Source organism: Schistocerca piceifrons, chromosome 6 (assembly GCF_021461385.2).
Source record: "Schistocerca piceifrons isolate TAMUIC-IGC-003096 chromosome 6, iqSchPice1.1, whole genome shotgun sequence".
Taxonomy (NCBI): Eukaryota; Metazoa; Arthropoda; class Insecta; order Orthoptera; family Acrididae; genus Schistocerca; species Schistocerca piceifrons.
In genome coordinates this window covers 431,200,946-431,222,229 of record NC_060143.1, presented here as the reverse complement: position 1 = coordinate 431,222,229, position 21,284 = coordinate 431,200,946, and the positions used below count along the sequence as shown (strand labels likewise).

The window sequence follows — 21,284 nt, the reverse complement described above, 5'->3', positions numbered from 1 at the left end:
CAGAAAGACTTGGCAGGAATGTAGCCAGTGTACATGATTGTTGGTAGCGGTGGTCACGAGAATGTACGGTGGCAGGAAGACGGCAACATGGCACTACCGAGAGGGAAGCCCATCATAATCGGCCTATGGCTCTGATGCATTGTACTGCATGTGCAGCAGTTCGAGCAGCAGTTGGCACCACAGTGACAGAACGAACTGTTACAAATCGGTTACTTCAAGGACAGCTCCGAGCCAGACGCCCTGTTGCGTTCATTCCACTGACCCCAAGTCACCGCAATTTACATCAGTTGTGTCAAGCGAAAGCTCATTGGAAGGCAGGGCGGAGGTCAGTTTTGTTTTCTGTTGAAAACTGGTTCTGCCTTGGTGCCAGTGATGACCGTGTGTTGATTAGAAAGAGGCCAGTTGAGGCAACCAACCTTTCTGCATGCTAGACACACTGGACATACACCTGGAGTTATGGCCTGGAGTACGATTTCGTATGACAGCAGAAGCTCATGGTTATCCCACGCACCCTGAGAGAAAATTTGTGCATCAATCTGGTGACCCGATCTGTCGTGCTGCTATATATAAACAGATTTCCAGGTTTTTTTTTTCCAACGGGATAACTCTAACCCACATACCACGGTTGTAACCGAACATGCTCTACAGAGTGTCGACATGTTGCCATGGTCTGCTCGATAAACAGATCTGTCTTGAATGGAGCACATATGGGACATCTTGAGACGACGACTCCAGCGTCATATACAAACAGAATTAACTGCCCCTGTATTGACTCATCAAGTGCTACAGGCATGCCGGCCGCGGTGGGCGAGCAGCTCTAGGCGCTTCAGTCTGGAACCGCGCGACTGCTACGGTCGCAGGTTCGAATCCTGCCTCGGGCATGGATGTGTGTGGTGTCCTTAGGTTAGTTAGGTTTAAGTAGTTCTAAGTTCTAGGGGACTGATGGCCTCAGATGTTAAGTCCCATTGTACCTAGAGCCATTTGAACCATTTTTCTGTTACAGGCATGGAACTCCATCCCCCAAACTAACAACCGGCATCTGTACGACACAATGCATGCACTTCTGAATGTTTTCATTCAACATTCAGGCGAAATATGGAGTCTGTATATTGTCCTTCAATCAGAGTTGGCAGGATATCGCGTGAACAAAGGGCAAGATGAGTTTCGCCCGAACAATGCTTTCTAAAATCGTGCTGATTTATGGACAGAAGCTTTTACGTCTTAAGGAACTTCATTATAACCACAACTAAGGCGAAAGCACTGCCTGTAACGTTAAGTGATACGGAAAAAATATAGTGACAGAAATAGAAGCTGTTATACCATGAACACCTTAACCTAATGCTACCCAACTGAATCTACAACTTTTGAATGCTTCTGGGGTAGGCTGACTAAAATTTCATGTCTGCGAGCCTATTCTCAGCATTATCAGTAATGAAAAAGCCTTTCCTACATATGATGAGTGGTTTGACTTCATGCTAGCTATTGGACCCGCCTAATATCACTGGAACTTTTCAACTAAAGTTTGAAGCATAAAAAGGTCGTGCACTCGTAGCTTGTCGCCATATGTCGGTCGTACATTCTTCAGTGACATTAACGTGACCACCTGTCAAAAATCTGAATAGTCGCCTTTAGCAGCGGGGACCGCTGCGGCACGTGCAAGAAGAGAGTCACTGATGTACTGGAAGGTACCGACAGCCCTGTGAAGGCATGCCGAATAGTAATGAGTCGTTCGCGAACTAACGGGTCCAAAGGAACGGTTCATCTAGTTGAACGGAACGAGCGAGGAACGAATCCTAAGGAACAGTCTTTCATAGTTCACTTCGGTCGCTGCTTTCTCCTTATGGTTCCGGGAAAGGGAAACGGTCGGTCTCGTTCCCGCAACGGCACGTCGGCCAGTCTCGTTCCAGCCTCGGTCCCGTTCCCGTCTGTCTCGGTCTCGCTCGGCCCGACTCGTCTTTCTTGGCGTGGCCACTCGTGGCAGTTCCACTGCCGGCTACTCATAGTTAGTTGAGTATCGAGTTATTATTCGTTTCGTTCGCTGCGCACGCCAATTCTAGATGTGTTTCAAACCTTTCTTGAAGTCTGAACTTCTGGTTCTTTTCGTATTCTATTTCGCGTCCACGACCGGTAATTAAAATGTATTTTATAATTACATAAAAATCATTACGTGGTATGTAATAAATACATCTTTTCAGGTAATAAAACGGCATCAGCTTACTTCACTATTTCGATATACAGCAGAAAAGATACTTGTAAAAAGGCAAGACTTTTTGATATTACACATGCAAAGGAAGTCGGCACGGCACACACGAGTGGCCATTTTCCGTCTTTTTTTGGTCCAAGGTAAGAGAGCATGTTCGTTGTTATGGAAGGCAGACCGACTTACAACCGAATGAAGCCCGCGCTCCATAATCGAGTGTCTGGTGTCACATTTTGTAAAGAGAATATGATAACTTCTACAATATTATTTCGGTGGTACAGGATGGCGCACGAAAATCGGCCCCGAGTACTAGACTGCTCATTGTCACCCACTAATCGTCATCTATTGTTTCGAAGTTGTTGTTTGCATTAGCTTATTTGTTATATCTTCGCTGCCTAATTATTACATGTTTATCTATTCTGCTCGTAGCGGTCAACAAATCGTGCGTAACTGGCGAGTAGTCTGTACTCGGGGCCGATTATTCGCGCGCCACCTTAATATTTCACTGCAGTCAGCCGCATAACGCTATAGTCGGCTAAATGAGAGGTTTTGCAGAATAAAGAAAATTACAGGTGTGTGAGTATTCTGTTATGAATAAAAACGCTGTACTCCAGTGGGGAGGCAAGTGCCCGCTCTGGGCGCCTTCCTCATCTTCAGTCACCTATGCTACAAATTTTCAATTTTTGATAAGAACCATATACCAAGCACAAAGGAACGGTGAACAAGTAGAAATGAACGGTTCCCAAAAAAGAGCGATCACCAGTGAATTAGTTCCCAAGGATGAACGAGTTTGCCAATCTCTAATGCCGAACCCCAACGCCGAGGCCAGCTACACTACGTCTCTCCGTTGAGGATCCATGGCGGTAACAGCCCGATGGACGTGGTCCCACTGATTCTCGACTGGGCTTAAATCTAGGGCGTTTGGTGAACAGGGAAATACGATAAACTCATCCTGGTGCTCTTCGAACCACGCACCTACATTGCGAGCTGTGTGACACGTTGCGTTGTCCTGCTGGTGGAAGTCATCTTGCAGAGAAAAAAACAAATTGCATGCAGGGGTGGGCATGGTCCACAAGGATAGGTACATACTTGTGTTGATCCATTGCGCCTTGCACAATGACAAGATGATGCAAGTAATGCCACGAACACATTCCACAGACTGTAATCTGGCTGAGAAATGATAATTCGTGATGGTGCTGTTCTTGGACCAAATGTGCTGTTGAATGCGCGTCCCACGACAACGGTGCGTCCAGAATTTGCGTAAAAAGTGTTTACGATCAACATACGCTGTTCCATTGTTAGTGCTTCCATTCTGCATCGTAAATTGAGACATCGGTGAGTGAGCTATAGAATTTTCATAGCTACAACACAAGAACATCACAAGGAGAATCATTTACCACAGTAGACAAATACCTTATAACGTCTATTTTACGCCACATCAGCCTCCAGCCAGCAGTTTTCACAAAGTGACACAGCTCATGTTTCAGCCACGGCAAGAAGTGACTAAAGATGACGTTAGTACGCAGTTTGCTTCTATGACACAACATAACGAAGACTGCATTCGTTGCCATGGAGGGGGAGGAGGGGGGAGCATGGGGACGTGGGGTAAGTGGAGTCACATCTCATACTAATGTTGAAGACGGAACGGAAGTTTAATTATTTGATGTTCGTTATGTGATGAGCGTGGCCACAAGTTCACAATGTTTGATAAATATCAGAGTGTTCCCTCATGTTGTAAAGTTATGAATAAGGCGAATTTACTACCTGGAAAGTACAGTTTTGGGAAAAAAAGTGAAGGGTTCTTAAATAGATGGCAAACGCTTTATGAGGTACGGGAGCTACAGCCTATCAGTAGGTGAAGAAGCAGGTCTCTTTGGTTATGTAAATAACTTCGACATTTGATCAGCTGTATTGTGCTATTGAAAGGAGCACCCATTAAAGCATTGTGAAACGATAGAGATTGCATCTCAAGTCTCTTCTATTGTTGCTCAACGCTCAATTTCACCTTGTGAAAGCTCATTTAAGAAATAGGAATAAAAGCGAGTTTCTCCTGCCCCGCGTTACAAGACTTATGTAATCCGTGGACTGAGGTGTCAATAAGACCTTTGAAGGTCGTTATGGAAAACTGCTCTTCCAAGAAGTTATCTTTACGGCCCGCCAACATCTATATGCTGCTTAGAAGAAGCCTGGAGTACAACTTGCGGAGAAATTGCTAAAATCGTCGTGGAACTTACAGAACGATGAAGAAGATGATGAAATTAAGGACCTTGTAGTCAAAGGATATTGTATAACTTGAAGAAAGACGTCGATGTTTCGCTGCAGTACTAAGTTCTCATAACAAAAATAACGTGGTCTAGAGGTAGCAGTGATTTCGATGCCAAGTTAACTAAAATTGGAACACTGTAGAGAAGCTAGCATGTCCGCTGCGCAAGGATGACACTCAAAAGAAGGAATGGCGTCTTTGGCTAGTAATCAAAAAGTCCTGGATCCCAGGTTCTATTCCAGCCAGCGCTTAAATTTGGAATAAATGCTATCATCAATGACGGCCGAAGAGTACCACTACAAGGAGTCACTATCGCTCTGTTAACAGCCTTTTCAAAGGTGGCGGAGGTGCGTACATAGATTCAGGGGACTCTCTTGCGCTTGGGGTGCGAAACTACCCATAAGAGATTTAATAACCTACAACGACCAACGGCATGAGAATGCAGAAGGCAATGGAAACCACTGCATTAAAGACGCGTAATGTATATTCACAGGACATGTGTGGCCTGCAACTGAAACAGTGTCATGATTGTCTTTCTATTGGCAAACGTTTCCTAATTAGGTCCCCATTCTGATCTCCGAGAGGGTACAGCCAAGGAAGAGGTAAAGGGTAATAATCTACAAAACGGATCTTTGAATACCAGCCTCAATGTGCTAGGAAAAGCGGAGGCTCAGCCTAAATGTTCAAATGTGTGTGAATTGCTAAGGGACCAAACTGCTTAGGGCATCGGTCCCTAGACTTACATTCTACTTAAACTAACTTAAACTAAGAGGGAAGACTCGAACCTCCGGCGGGAGGGGCCGCGCAGTCCGTGACATGGCGCCTCAAACCGAGCGGCCACTCCGCGCGGCTCAGTCTAAATGTAGTGAGGGCTGGTGAAATGAAATAGAAGGAAGAGAAGGATTTCTGGTCACACAAAGATAGGGTAATACCAACAACTACAGAAAATAAATTAACGCGAGTAGGATTCGTCATGAATAGGAAGGGGGGACAGAGAGTGTGTTACTGTGAACAGTTCATTGACAGGGTTGTTCTCATCAGAATCGAAAAGAAAGGAGCCTCCACCAAGAGTATGTGAATGCAATACACATACTCGGGCGTCCCCTGGGCGGTTGTATACCGGCTGATCCTTTCACTCCAGAAGCAACATGACAATCCTACAGAAAAGGACCTTATCAGGCCCAGCACTGACGATTATCTCTGTAAATATTGAAGGCCTGTCTGCATGCAAAGAACGCCTACTACAAGACCTCTGTCAGAAAGAGAAATGTGACGTCCTGTGTCTACAAGAAACTCACAGAGATAGCACACTCAAAAGACCCAAGATAAACGGCATGCGACTAGTAGCTGAAAGGCCACACTGACAGTATGGCAGCGCAATCTTTACCAGGCCAAACATACAGATCCTTTCAAGCGGTATAAACGACATCAATGATACTGAAGTGCTAAGCATTGAACTTAGTGACTGCACTGTTACGTCAGTGTACAAACCACCAACTGTGGACTTTTCCAGCTCCAACGTAAACAATTTTAATAAACACGAATAAAAAAAAAAATCAGAATCGACAGTTCACCAACACCGACAACAATAGCTCAGGCATACAAGCAGAAGAAGAAGCGATGTAGTGTATCATGACCAAACGAATTTGCAATATGTAAAGGGAAATGATAATCTATTAATGATGGAGGACTGTAATGAGATGTTATGGGGAGGAACAGAAGGCAGAGTTACGGAAAAATATGGGCTTGTTAGTAGAAATACGAGAGGAGAAAGAATAATTGAGATGCATAGTAAATTTCAGCTAGTAATAGAGAACACAATGTTTGAAAATCACAAGAGCAGGAGATTCAATAAGAAGACTCCCAGAGACACGAGGAGATTCTAGCTGGATTTCATAGTAGTCAGACATACAATTTCAAATTAGATATTTGATTGTACAGCGTACCCAGGAGCAGAGACCGATTCGGGTGACAATTTAGCGAAGATGAAAAGTAGATTGAAGTTTAAGAAGACCACGCTGATTAATCAGCGTGGAAAGAAGTCGTATTTGGAAGTTCTAAGAAATGATAAGATGCCTTTGAAATTTTATAAGGCTGTAACTACTGCGTCAGTGATACTACAGGAGGCAGCTCTGTTGAAGAGATGGACATCTCTAAACAGGTCACCACAGAAGTTGTATAAACAAGGTAACTGTTAAGTAATCTCGGGTCACAGAAGATGTACTTTAATTGGTCGATGAAAGAAGGAAATATAAAAACAATGAGAGAATAACAGGAATACAGTAATATAATTCATTTGAAAGTGAAAAAAATAGGAAGTGCAGGGAAGCTGATGCGACATGGCTGCAGGAAAAATAGAAATAGAAAACGAAATAGCTATCAGAAGAACTGTTTCACTATTTAGAAAAGAAGAGTCAACCTTTGGGGAAATTAAAAAAAGCAAAGACGTCAACATTAACAGTGCAATGGGAATCCCACTGTTACACACAGAGAAGAGCGCCGATAGGTGAAAGGTCTGTGCAAGGAGGAGGAACTGACTGACGACTTGACGACTTGATAGAAGAAGAAGTGGGAATCGATTTGGAGGACACAGAAAATACAGTATCAAAACTCGAATTTAACGGAACTTCGTAGCGCTTGCGATTAGGCAAAGTGGGTAGATAACATCCCTTTGGAATTTCTAAAATCATTGACAGAAGAGGCAATTTGCTGACAAGAATAATAACAGAAGCTTGGAGAGGAAAATTCTGCGGCTCTTAGGCGACGATCAGTTTGGCTTTAAGTAACATAAAGGCACCAGGGGTGTAATCCTGACCTGGCACTTAATAATGGAAGCAAGACTGAAGAAAAATCGAGACATATTCATAAGATTTGTCTACCTGGAGAAAGATTTAAAATGGAGCAACATGTTCGAATTCTCAGAAAAATAAGTGGTAGCTATAGGGAAAGACGAGTAATATGCAATATGTGTAAAAAGCAAGAGGGAACAATAAGGATGGAATACCAAAGCCGAAATGCTCGAATCAAAAAGGGTGTAGGAAATGTAGTCTTTCAGTCCCATTATTCAATCTGTTGGGTTGGGTAGTGTTGGGGGAGGAGACCAAACTGCGAGGTCATCGGTCTCATCGGATTAGGGAAGGAAGTCGGCCGTGCCCTTTTCAAAGGAACCATCCTGTTCAACCTGTTTATCGAAGAAGTAATAATGGAATTAAAATAAAAGTTAGAGAAATAAATTAAAATTCAGGGTTAAAGGCTATCAATGATAAGATTCTTTAGTGACGTTGCTACCATCAGTGAATTTAAAGATTAATTACAAGATGTGTTGAATGGAATCAACAGCCTACTGAGTACAGACAATGGATTAAGATTATAAAAAAAATGTAATGAGGAGAAGCAGAAATGAAATCTTCGATAAACTTAACATCAAAATCGAATACCAGGAAGTAGACGATGTTAAGGGATTCTGCTACCTTGGAAGCAAAATATTACATGAGGATCGAAGTAAGGAGAACATAAAAAGTAGGCTGTCACAGGCAGAGAGAGCGTTCCTGGTTAGAGGAAGTCTCCTAATATCAAACATATATCCTCATAAGAGAAAGAAATTTCTGATAATGAACATTTATAGCACAGCATGCTTGGTAGTGAATCAGGTACTGTGCAAAACCGTAGAAGAAGAGAATCAAAGGTTAAAGATGTGGTGCTACTGAGGAATTTTCAATATTTGTGAACTGATAAGGAATGAGGAAGTTCTCCGCAGAACTGGCGATGAAAGGAACATATGGAGAACTCATCCAAGACAGAAACTGGAGTACATCCTACAGACAACTCAGGACGTAGGATGCAAGTGCTGCTCTCAGATGAAGAGATTGCCACAAGAGATGAATTTGTGGATGGCCACATCAAACCAGTCAGGAGACAGATGACTCAAAAAAAAGTATATTCAACTGTGCCAAGTCTTTCACAAAATTAAGAATTTACAGTTTCAAATAAATATACAATCCCAGGCTCGACTCTCGGTCCGGCCCACAGTTTTAATCTCACAAGATGTTTCAAATCAGCGGACATGCCGCTGCAGGATAAAGATTTATTCTGTTAACGTATACATTGTCGTTGATAAGCATTTTTCATGTTATTGCTGAAGATAACACTGCTCAAAAGTAGAGAGACATGTATTGAGGAAATATTTGCTGGTAATGGACCTATTTACGAAAGCCGAGAACAGTCAGTGCAAAATTTCAATCTGTTCACATTCGGTCCAGAGAAGGAAGAAATCCTGGACTCTGCAGTCTGGAGCAAAATCGACGCCCTAACTCACCCAAAAGCAGTTTAACGAAGTTAGGGTCAAGACTCAAGGCAGGCCAGTCTATTTCAGGAATGTCACTGTCCAATACCATAGTCTCACAGAAACTGTTTTATGGCAGGGTGCATTGTTATGCTGATACAAACAGCCATCGTCTCAGAACCGTTCCTCTACTGCATTCTGTAAACTGTCTATATATCCTTCCGCATTTAGCGTTTTCTCATCACTCTAAATCAATCATTTTTAGTCATTCTCTGCCCAATGGAATCACTCCTTACGCCATTTTAAGCGTCGCTTAGCACTGACTATAAAATGTGTAGGCTATAATGAGACGCTCGACCATTTTTACCCATCCTTTTTAATTCCTTATGCACCGTAACTGAGTTAGATGGACTGCCTGGCTGCGCTTTGAAACTCACAACTGATTTTTCCTCTGATTTCATGAGCACTAATGTTTATTTGACGGACATTCACAGCGGAAAAGCTTCATGTTCATTGAAAAACACCCTTGGAGCTGTATGATTACTTTATTTAAAAAGCACCATCGATTTCGTAACGTTGGTTACATCATCAGGCGAAGTCACAATATCATATGGGCGTACAATTGATATTAAACTTTCCCCACGATTCCTAGAATTTCATTCCATACGACATGATTTTTTAAATTGAGTGGAAGACTAGGAATTGGGGAGAAAAGTTTAATATCAATTGTGCGCCAATATCATGTCGTAACTGACTTCACCTGATGATGTAATTAACGTTACGAAATCGGTCATGCTTTAAAATAAAATAACCGTACAGATGCAGTGATGTTTCTTAGTCATTATAGTTTCATGTAGTTTTTATAACCGCCTCGACGGCCCCTACACGTCAGTACATTAGGGCAGCGTGATTTTGGTTTATCTGTCGTTATTACTTCACGTTTCCACTTCACAACAACAAAAGCGACAGCCGATTTTGGCAGTTTTAGAAATGCTGAAATGTTCCTGACGGGTTTGCTAATCATATGACATCCAATTCGAAATACACTACCGGAAACAAAAATAAACTCGCAAATAAAACAGTATATCTAGCAAACACTGTTAGCAAGTTTGGATCATGTTTACAGCTGATGCTCTGCGCGTCCTTATTTCGTCTATCACTGAATTCGCTAGGTAACATTTATATTGTTGTGTTTTTTCTTGTACACTCTTCCGAGTCTTTTAAAAGCTTAGAATGAATTTATTACCGTGAATACAGTTGGAAATGCGATAAACAACGTAAAAAAGTTAAATCAAGCTTAGATGAAGTATAATACAGAGATAGAGAGACAGAGATTCGAGAATGAAGACCAAGCCACTCCCTTGATCTCTTACGTTGTGAGCAACGGAACATGAAAATCATTCGGCGTTGTTATGACTCCCTTAGGCCTATCGAATCTTCTAGAAGAAGCCACGCACCCGAACCAACGTGGAGCTTACTGAAAAATCAGGGTGTAAAGAGTAGATATACAATATTTGGAAAACATCGCTTGATACCAACACTTATAAAAACATTTGTGTTTTAGAAACAAACGTCCGACACTACACTGTTTTAATTTAATTTATCTTTTGTGCTCGGTACTAGCTTCTGTGTTGTCGCCTCATTTTCAGGTAATCATTTCCGGCATCAGCCAAGCCATCAGACCGGGATCCAGCATCAGTACTCGATGGTGAGAGAGGCTGCCGGTCCCAATTTAATGAACATGATGATGACAGGAATGACTGCTTTTTTCTAAGCAGGTCAAATGTTTCGTGAAATGATTTGTTTGAAAGTAAGAAATAAAATAAACTATACAAACATTCAACACACTTTTAAACGATAAGCGAAATCACGAACAGCCAATGAGAATGCGCGTTCTACGTAATCCACCAGACAAATATCCTCTAGAGCTTTTCAAAATTCTAAGATTCTTAGTTCACCTTTGAGCTTTAAATTCTCAAACGGGGCCTTGCTTACTGTACATGACTTTGAGCATCTTTCAAAGATAAGTCAAATGTCTCTTTAATCTGTTTCATTTCTTACTTTTAGACAAATCACTTCACTGAACATTTTACTTTCTTCTAATTTTTTTATTTCAATTTTTTTTTACTGACGGATAAATATCACACCAATGTGCTATGAAAATCCGTACATAAATTCATTGTGTATTTTCGAGGGAGCCTTGTTTTCGATTTGCTTAGACATTTTGACCAGAAATAGGACTATGAATACGAAACTAGTAGCTAGAACAAATTATCAATAAATTAAATAAAACAGATATTTTATCAGCTATGGATCTGCCAGTAAAATTCGCCTTGAAAAGCAAGGAACATGTCATGAAAAAGTTTTAAAAACGTTGACTGGTATTCTTTAAATACCCGTGGAAAATATTCGAAATGCTTGCTGATCAGTTAAATTCTGTAACAAATTATTGAAAAATATATTTGTATCTGTTTTTTGAAAGCTCTCTACGTTTAACCTTGAGCTGCGCTTGTCCTGTGGTATCAACAGACACAAAGCTATCACAGGGCAGAATGGTCCATATCTCAAGAAATGTAGAGGGTGATTCCGTGATGATGTTACAGACTGTCAGGGATGATGGAGGAGGGTAAATGTGTCAATCAGAGCTAAGGGACTCTGATCCGGAAACGACCGAATCGAAAATTTTAAGCGGAAATGGTTCTGATACCTGTGGCTGTGGAATACATGCACTGGTACTGTTGTTGCTAATATTGCAGGATAGGCAGCTTTCAGAGGTGGTAGTATGAACCAAGACGAGGAAAAATGTAGAGCGAACGTTTGCTCTAAAATACATACGTTTAGAGCTGTGGACACCTGTTCAGTAGAAGAGATGCGTTTCACAGTAGCGAATATGAAACAGTGCACATAGCTCTTAAGGTACCTACCCTGCAATATTAGCAGCAACAGTACTAGTGCATGTATTCCACTGTCAAGAATTACCAGAACGATTTTAGTTATGACTTTCGACGGAATTCTTTCCGAACCAGAGTCCCTTACCTCAAAATGATACATTTACCCTTCTCCATCATTCCCGAAAGTCTGGGCATTGGATCTGTTCTTTAGTTCTGTCCAGTGCTACACCTTAGATACCCCACATATGTTCATTGTCTCTTTTTTTTAATGTCCAATTATCACTAATTAACAAATTAAAACTTTTTCCTGCATCTGGTTAGTGAAAGGAAAGTTTTACCTAACGTTGTAGTGCTGAATTCACTGGTGAGAAATCAGCTTTCCTCTATCACGTTACATTTCCTGGATTCATAGAAGAATCTAAAATAATACTTGGCAAAATTACAAAATTAAAGCAACCAGGAAATACACACTCATAACTTTAGAACTCACTACTATTTAATAATCATTAGTGGACGTGAGACCAAGGCCTCGCCACAGGTGTAACACCGGTTCCCGTTAGATCACCGAAGTTAAGCGCTGTCGGGCTTGGCTAGCACTTGGATGGGTAGCCATCCGTCTCTGCTGAGTGTTGTTGGCTAGTGGGGTGCACTCAGCCCTTGTGAGGTCAATTGAGGAGCGACTGAGTAGTTGCACCGGTCACGAAAACTGACAACGGCCGAGAGTGCTGTGTGCTGACCACATGCCCCTCCGTATCGGCATTCTGTGACGCCTAAGGGCTGAGGATGACACGGCGGCTGGTCGGTACCATTTGGCCTTCAAGGCCAGTTCGGATGGTGTTTGTTTGGTGGACATGACGCCAATAGAAGATCTAAATCAGTTCATAAATGATCTTCTTTTGTTTACCGTTTCGTCTATTTTCCTAGCAAGACCCCAGAAGAAGTTGCACATCATCAAAGGGGTCTAGTAAAGTTGATAATGGCATTCCATAGTACGGACGTCTTTGCGCGAAAACTTTCATCCCGATCATCGCTAATGGCTCCCAAATTTTCCGGTAAGAAATCAAAGTGGGAATGTAAAACGTTTTAAGCGACATTCTGCACCCCATATTCTTGTAGCCGTGTAGTAGATAATTCACATTGAAAACATGGTTATCATCTTTTCTGTTGCTCGAAAAGTCCTGAAATTGCTTTGAAGGAAGAGTAAGCAGCTAATTCGATATTTGTGAGTTTGGTATCAAAAGTTTGATCTTTGATAGATTTTTTTTGTTTGTTGTCCAACAAATACACTTTCTTTCAGCTCTGCTTTTCAATTTAGGAAACTTTTCTTTCAAATGATTGAGGGCCCGATCTCCTTCATCCATAGCTTTTACGAAGTTCTTCATAAGGCCCAAAGTAAGTGAAGAGGAACCAAAGTAAGTGAAGAGGAACCAAAATGATTTTATCGTGCTCAGCCAATGGGGCGTTTGTCACATTCTCCATTCCAGATACGTATAATTATGTCCCTTATAGTCCATTCCTTGACAGTGTAGTGGTTCTTGGTGATACGGCTACCCCATGGGCACGAAAAACAGGAGTATTTCGTGAACCCACCCTGTAAACCTTGCAAGTTACAGTTAAAAAGAGGCAACCCTTTAGCTTGGAGCACAGGCAAATGCAATGAAGCTACATTGAGATACTTTATTTTATGTCTAGTTTTACCTGAATGCCCCGTAATATTTGTGAGGCAGGAGTAGTAGTCCGAAAAGTGATCTTCAGCGGCACAAAACGCCACTGGAATAGCAAATAGCGTGGCAGTGTGTTTTCCTTTCAATCATTCGTTTAAAGTGGTTGGACAAGTTATACAGCCCATATGAATGTGCAAAATTTTTATCTTGATCACCAACAGAACAATCAACATATAGTTTATATGCCTTCTTAGCTAAATCAGTGATCAATTCCCTTTGAGATCGTGGGCTGAATTTCCCACACACTTACCAGTAGTTGTCGGTGTGGTTTAGACAACTACGTTTGCGAGTAACCATTTTCATTAAGTGTATGTTTAAACACACCGGAAGCACTGACTGAGGTATCAAAATTTGCAATATAATGCAGGACCGAGATAAATTTGATGAAATTTGCACCATGCTTGTTTGAACATGCACAATGTCATGTAGTCGCTTTCGCATTATGTGTTGTGTTGGCAGAAGAGCCAACACCATGTTACGAATGGAGGCCGAAATGCACGCGTTTTAGCTCACGTAGGCTGGCGTGAGGAGGGAAGGACTATACTGACGTGAGGTCTGGAACATGACAAGGAATTACAATTCAGAAAGCGGACGTAATTAGTTTCATACTTAACTTTAATCCATTAATGAGGAACGTCGCTCTTGATGGTACATGATTCACAATATTATCTGTTCAGAAGACATATAGTAACTGAATATGGTGCCTTGCTAGGTCGTAGCAAATGACGTAGCTGAAGGCTATACTAAACTGTCGTCTCGGCAAATGAGAGCGTATGTAGACGGTGAACCATCGCTATCAAAGTCGGCTGTACAACTGGGGCGAGTGCTAGGGAGTCTCTCTAGACCGGATCTGCCGTGTGGCGGCGCTCAGTCTGCAATCACTGATAGTGGCGACACGCGGGTCCGACGCATACTAACGGACCGTGGCCGATTTAAAGGCTACCACCTAGCATGTGTGGTGTCTGGCGTTGACACCACATTATGGATTATCTTGCCATCAGGTGAGTAAAATTTAGAATGTTTCTCACACGTGCAATCTGGTGATATATTCTAGCATTCCTGAAAAAAAAAATTAAAAAAGATAGAGACAAGGAAACAAAATACTAATCAGCGACATATGCAGAACAATCAAGAAACAATAAAAACCCTGGAAACCCCAAAACTTTTACGTAACAGAATATTTGGAAGGAAGATTCGGATTCCACAGACCAAAATAAATGCTAATTGATATATCCCACTCCGGATGCAAAATGGGCTGTTGAGTAGTATCATCAGAGTTTTTGACTTATATGTGATTATCTGGGCCCAGACTATATCAGATAATCGGGTTTATAATGGATTTTTTTATATTTGTATACCACTGTAGCTGCGTTGCGTAGTTTAGATGTATGTGATGTTCCTGAACCGATCATAGTAATTTTATGTAACCAAATATTTGGCGTCCGCTTTACGGCTGCATTTTAAAACGCTCTGTTGCAGGTTCTGCCGATGTTCCCGCTGACTCTGTGGGTGCTGGAGCCGGTTCTTCTGGTGAAGTTCTCCACTCGAGAGGCGAACGTTACTGCAGAGTCCCTGAGGAACACCCCACTACCCATATGGGTGCCCATCGACATCCACCGGTCCCCCAACTACGAAATCACCTACGCGCTGCAGGCTACAAGTTTAATTCTCGCCATCGGGTTCAACGGTTTCTTTGATATTATTTACGTAGTCTTTATGGTCCACATCACAGCCGAATTAGAAGTTCTGAACCAAAACATCTCGCGTATGAAGACTGGAGGGGAGGAAAATGCAGCGGATAGCAGGGGACAGTATAACAATAGAGTCAAGCTCGAATCTGATTTCAAATCAGCTATGCTACCTGTACAGTTTCGTCAACATTTATCTGCATTTCCTGGAGACTTGGGAGAAGAAGACAGGATGTACTTTATTTTGGTGGAGAACATTAAACACCATCAACTGATCTTGGTGTAAGTTTTAACAAAGTATATTCATTCGAACACCACTTTCCTGGAAATTAGTTAAGGAACTAATACGAGGATGCCTAATTTTAGATTACAGAATAGATTAGACACATTATTTTGATCATAGATCTATAGTGAGGAGATAGTCATGGATGTGGAGCCAGTAAGAAAAGGAAAGTACAAAATATATAATTTATATAATATTTTAAAGTTAATTCCATACAGTTTAACGCAAGTGCTACTCAGGCACGAGAAACGATAAAAATTGGAATTACTTCTTGATAACAAATCAAACACAGCTCCAGTCTCAAACCTATATAGACCTATATCAATATACACTGAAGTGCCAAAAAAAAGACGGGTACACCTGCCTAATATCGTGCAAGGTCTCTGCGAAAAAGCAGAAGTGCCGCAACACGACGTGGCGTGGACTCGACTAGCATCTGAAGTAGTGCTCGAGGGAACTGACACCATGAATCCTGCAGGGCTGTCCATAAATCCTTAAGAGTACGAGGGAATGGAGATCTCTTCTGAACAGCACGTTGCAAGGCATCTAAGATATGCTCAATAATCTTCATGTCTGGGGAGTTTGGTGATCAGAGGAAGGTTTTAAATTCAGAAGAGTGTTCCTGGAGCCACTCTGTAGCAATTATGGACGATTGGGTGTCGTATTGTCCAGCTGGAATAGCCCAAGTCCGTCGGAATGCGCAATGGACATGAATTGATGCAGGTGATCAGACGGGATGTTCACGTATGTGTCACATGTCAGAGTCATATTTAGACGTATCTGGGGTCCCATATCACTCCAACTGCACACGCTCCACACCAGTACAGAGCATTCTCCAGCTTGAGCAGTCCCCTGCTGACATCCAGGGTCCATGGATTAATGAGGTTGTCTCCACATCCGTACACGTCAATCCGCTCAGTACAATTTGAAACGAGACTCGTCCCACCAGGCAACATTTTTCCAGTCATCAATAGTCAAGTGTCGGTGTTAATGGGCCCAGGCAAGGCATAAAGGCTTTTTGTCGTGCAGTCATCAAGGGTACACGAATGGTCCTTTGGCTCCAAAAATCCATATCGATGATGTTTCGTTGAATGGTTCGCACTCTGACACTTGTTGGTGGCCCACCATTGAAATATGCAGCAGTTTGCGGAAGGGTTGCACTTCCGTCACGTTGAACGATTATCTTCAGTCGTAGTTGGTTCTGTCCCTGCAGGATCTTTTTCCGGCCGCAGCGATGTTGGAGATTTGATGTTTGATTGGATTCCTGATATTGTAGCGTACCTACAACAAATACAGCTTATGGTCGTCTGCGAAAGTGGGCTCGATAAGTAACCTGAGGGAATCTAATCTGCATCACACTGTTTGCGTGTTGTATGAGTGTCAGTTTCGCTGTCATTTAAGGCATTCACAGATCGTTATATGAAAATCTTAAAACTAACATTTGGAAAAGCTATCTGACTGCGAATTTGAATATGAAAAAGGAACTACAGGAACAAATGAACCTGCAACAGTGAATACCTAAACTATCTGACTGCTTATTTGAATAAGAATTTATGAGTGACACGTAATCTGGCTTGTGCAATGGAATTTACTGGATTAGAGATCATGACAAGTTGTGGTGTATCAGTGTCTCTGTTTTGGCCCTAAATTTTGGACTCACCTCTTTAGATGACTGTCTTTTTCCAAATGGTTTACAGCAATTAACAGCGGTGGCTAAAGCTTATTGTTACTAAGAATGAGTTTAATAGAAAAGAGTTTGCTTGGGTCCTGTTAACTACTAAATAACTTATAAGAAGAGATTTTATTAATGAAGTATATTTAAAAACTCCAGAAATCATCATGACCAATAATACTGTAGTTTGACAAGTATTAATATTGGCGAAATGCCTGACAATGACCTTGTAACTATCAATAACGACTGAGTGACAAAGTAACAAATTATTTCAATTTCAAAGTTACATTATCATTTAATAACCACAGCATATTTATGAATTAGATGTGGAGAATAACTATTATTATGTGGAAGATAAGGAGGCTTCTTTAACTGATAAGCAAAGACATGGGATTATTGCAAACTCGGACTAACAATCGCGAGCCTAACCCTGCAATTGCGCTTTACTCTGTGCTTGCGAATTTTACCTTGAATTCCATCTTCAAGCGTAGCTAAGCCATCTAAATCTCTCCTGGCCGTGTAAATAAAATCAGACATTGAGTGTGGTAAGATATGCCATCACCGACGTGAGGGCAGCGCGACGCGTCTTCTGTCTCCGAGCTCACGACCAACACTACAGAAATTTTACTCTCGCAACATTGCTTAAAATCGCGCTCCCATGTTTCGCCCTCAGATTGTTACTATCAATATCCGAGTGCTTATTTATTTCCGTACAGAATCGCAGAATCTTACACAAAGGAAAGAATAGCTTTAAGTTGGCTATATTGTTTTCGATAGTCAATATAACGTTTAGTCAATGCAATGGAGAGTTCTGACATACTCCTTACAATATTCACGGTGCACTCGTGAAATGGTCGTACGGGAAAATCCCCACTTTACCACTACCTCGGAGGTGATGTGTCCCATCACTCGTGCGCCGACTATAGCACTTACTTAAATCTTGATAAGCTGCCATTGTAGCAGCAGTAACCGACTAACAACTGTGCCAGACACTTGTTGTCGTTTATAGGCGTTGCCGACCGCAGCACCGTATTCTGCCTGTTTATATATCTCTGTATTTGAAGACGCATATCTTATACCACTTTTTTGGCGTTTAAGTGTGCAAGTGTGGTTTGTCTGTGTGTGCCGCCAAAACTCCGCAGTCCACCCACACAGCACCATGGGGTTGTATGGTGTGGTAGCCATCCATCCCCTATGGACGGAGAAGGTTCCCACTTGGAATTGCAAGAGTTTGGCAAAGAGGCATCGCACGAATAGATTTTTTTTATTGGAAGTCGGTGAAGAAGCTGGAAATCCAGCACCGAAGTGTCTGAAGTGTCTGAGACTAGCTAGAGTGTTCCTTCTGGAATCTCCAGGAATGTCTGAGAATGTTGTAGAATGTTCCAGTATCTTCCATAATGATCGAGACTGTTTTAGATGTTCCAGAATGTTGTAGAATCTCACAGAATGTTGTAGTATCTTCCAGAAGGTTCGAGAATGCTCTAGAATATAGCCCAGTCGAATTAATCTGATCGTCACCAATGTTCGACGTCAATGTGCAGTGGCCACTCAGAGATGTCAGGCGGCGCACTTGCATTGGATGGCATGTATATAGCATGTCTGGGGGGCATGCGGGAAACAGTGCAGTCATTGTCGTAAAGTGGAAATGGAGCGGTTTATCTGATGAACATAGCGGCATGGATATCGACTTTCGGGTCAAGGGTGGAAGTATTTCCGATACAGCTAGGTTTGGAAATTGTTTGCCTCTTCACATGCCTGTGTGGTTGAAGCATACCGTTTATGGCAAAATGGCTCTATCCAAAACTGGCGCCAAGACAACTGTTATGCACCATGACTGATAGATGGCAGGGACGAATGCTGGCTGCGGAGATGTGTACGAACAAATAGATTTGCAGCTGTTGTGTAACTGACCACCCAGATGAACCAAGGGACTACCAACAGTGACTCCACAACTAACTTTCAGCAAACGTTACTGCGTTTGGGTCTCCATAGCAGGTGCCTAGTTCACGCAGTCATGCTGACTGCTCTTCATCGGCTATAAATATCACCAATGCCGCAACTGGACGTTCATTAAGTGGCGACAGGTGACCTATTCATTTGAATCACTTTTTATACACCGTCATACAGATGGCTGTTGACGTGTACAGCGTGAAACGCCTGAAAGCAAATACACTGCAAGAGTCGTCGGAAGTGCCCAGGTGAGTCCCTGGGTGATCTCGTCTACTCTGGAAAGCACAATGGATCAACACAAGTATATGTCTGTCCTTGTGTCTCTAAGCTGGTCATGCGTTGTGTTCCAAAAATCAACAGCACAGAGGCAGAAGCGATGACACTTTCTGCAGGACCTGACCATTATTTTGCAGGACAATGCTCAAGCCCGTACAGTCCGAGCCGTTACTGATTTGTTTGACTGTTGGGGCTGCTAAGTGCTATTCCACCTACTGCACTCCACTGACTTAAGCCCTCGTAAGTTCAGCTCGATTTATAAACTGAAGGAAACACTTCACGGCATTCGCTTCAGAACTGCTACAAATTCGTCGGGCAATGGACCGCGCCGCTCGAACTGTCAACACAACTGGCACTGCTAAGAGTATCCTACGACTTCTACATCGGTGGCAACGGGTTATACGCAATGCTGGTGACTACTTTGAAGGTCAGTAAACTTTGAAGCACGTATCTATTTTGTACGAGCTGCAAATAAATAGTTGCCACTATTAAAGTTCCAACCCTCGTATATACATACGCACACATACACTGCACAACTGAGTAGCCAGCATGGCTGAATGCCATCTGGAGGACCCAGGTTCGATAACCTGTACGGCCTGTAATTTTTCCTTGGTGGGTTGGTGGGAAGACTGGAATGGGATGCCCTCAGCCTCGTAAAATCAACTGAGTAGCCAGCTGGCCGAGCAGCAGTGGCACCAGGACAGGAAAACTGAAAACGGCTGGGAGAGAAGTGTGCTGGTGCCAAACCTGTCCATTCTAAGAATTGTAATAATCTTATTCCGCATTACATTGTCACATATTTTATCTACGTCCATTGAGCCAAGTAAGTATCTTGATATTTCTTTAAACTGTCTTCCATTATCAACTACAATGTTAGAACAGCTTCTCCGGTACCTTTTGTATTCCTGAAAATACGTTAACCTTCATCCAGTACATCTTCAGTTTCCCTTCCGTACTTCTGTATGTTGTTCTGATTAGCAGTTCACAATAATTTTCTCATTCTTGCCTTCCTTTTCTATAATGGAATCGTAATGATATTTAAGAAAAATCTGAAGGCAAATCACCCGTTTCTTAGATTTCTGACAGCAAATCTAACTGATGGAGAAACTCCGAAGCCATATCATCGACTACTACTGACTGTTTGAGCTCGGGTTATTCAGTCATCTGTTAGGCTCTGACCGCGTTACTTTCTTACCTATTTCTTCCACTCCAACTTCTGTACCTGTTCTAACACATTTCACATCAGTTCCTCTCAATAGTGCTGGCGTTCGATCTACTTCTTCCATCTTTCTGCCCTCTCTTATTCGAGATACGTTTAATCTACCTGTACGATGCGTCGATTTTTTCCTATAATTGTTCAAAAGGTTCAAATGGCCCTGAGCACTATGGGACTTAACATATGTCATCAGTCCCCTAGAACTTAGAACTACTTAAACCCAACCAACATAAGGACATCACACACATCCATGTCCGAGGCAGGATTCGAAGCTGCGACCGTAGCGGTCGCGCGGTTCCAGACTGAAGCGCCTAGAACCGATGGGCCACACCGGCCGGCCCTATAATTGTATCTGTCTGAATATCCTGACATGTTCCTCGCACCCATTCTGACTTAGCTTGTTTGTACTTATCGTTAATTTAATCTATATTGCTGCCTTCCTACCTCATTCACAAGATTCTTGTATTTTCTTCTTTCATCCATAAGCTCGAGTGTTTCCTGAGTCATCTGGCAATTCTTTACCTCTACATCGTTTATTATCTGCCTAATCATTTACTTTTGTGTTATATTACACTCCTCTTTTACTGGGTTACCCTCGATGCTCTTCTTGTAGGTCATTGATCAACAACTTCAAAAAATTTCCAATTCGTCTCAATTAGTTCCACATTTTCAGCAATTCATTTTATCACATACTTATTTTTTTCTTTATGCTCTTGAATTTTAGCCTGCTGTTCGTCACTGTTTGATTATGGTCGGTGTCTACGCCCGCACTCAGGTAACCTTCACAATCCAGACTTTAATTTGTAAATCTTCGCCTAATGATGATGTAGCGTACTCGT

At 42.1% G+C, this 21,284-nt stretch overlaps 1 pseudogene; it reads left to right on the top strand.

Moving 5' to 3' along the window:
• Positions 1-4,565: 4,565 nt before the first annotated feature.
• LOC124803852 lies at positions 4,566-4,663 on the top strand (annotated as a pseudogene).
• The last annotated feature ends 16,621 nt before the right edge of the window (positions 4,664-21,284 follow it).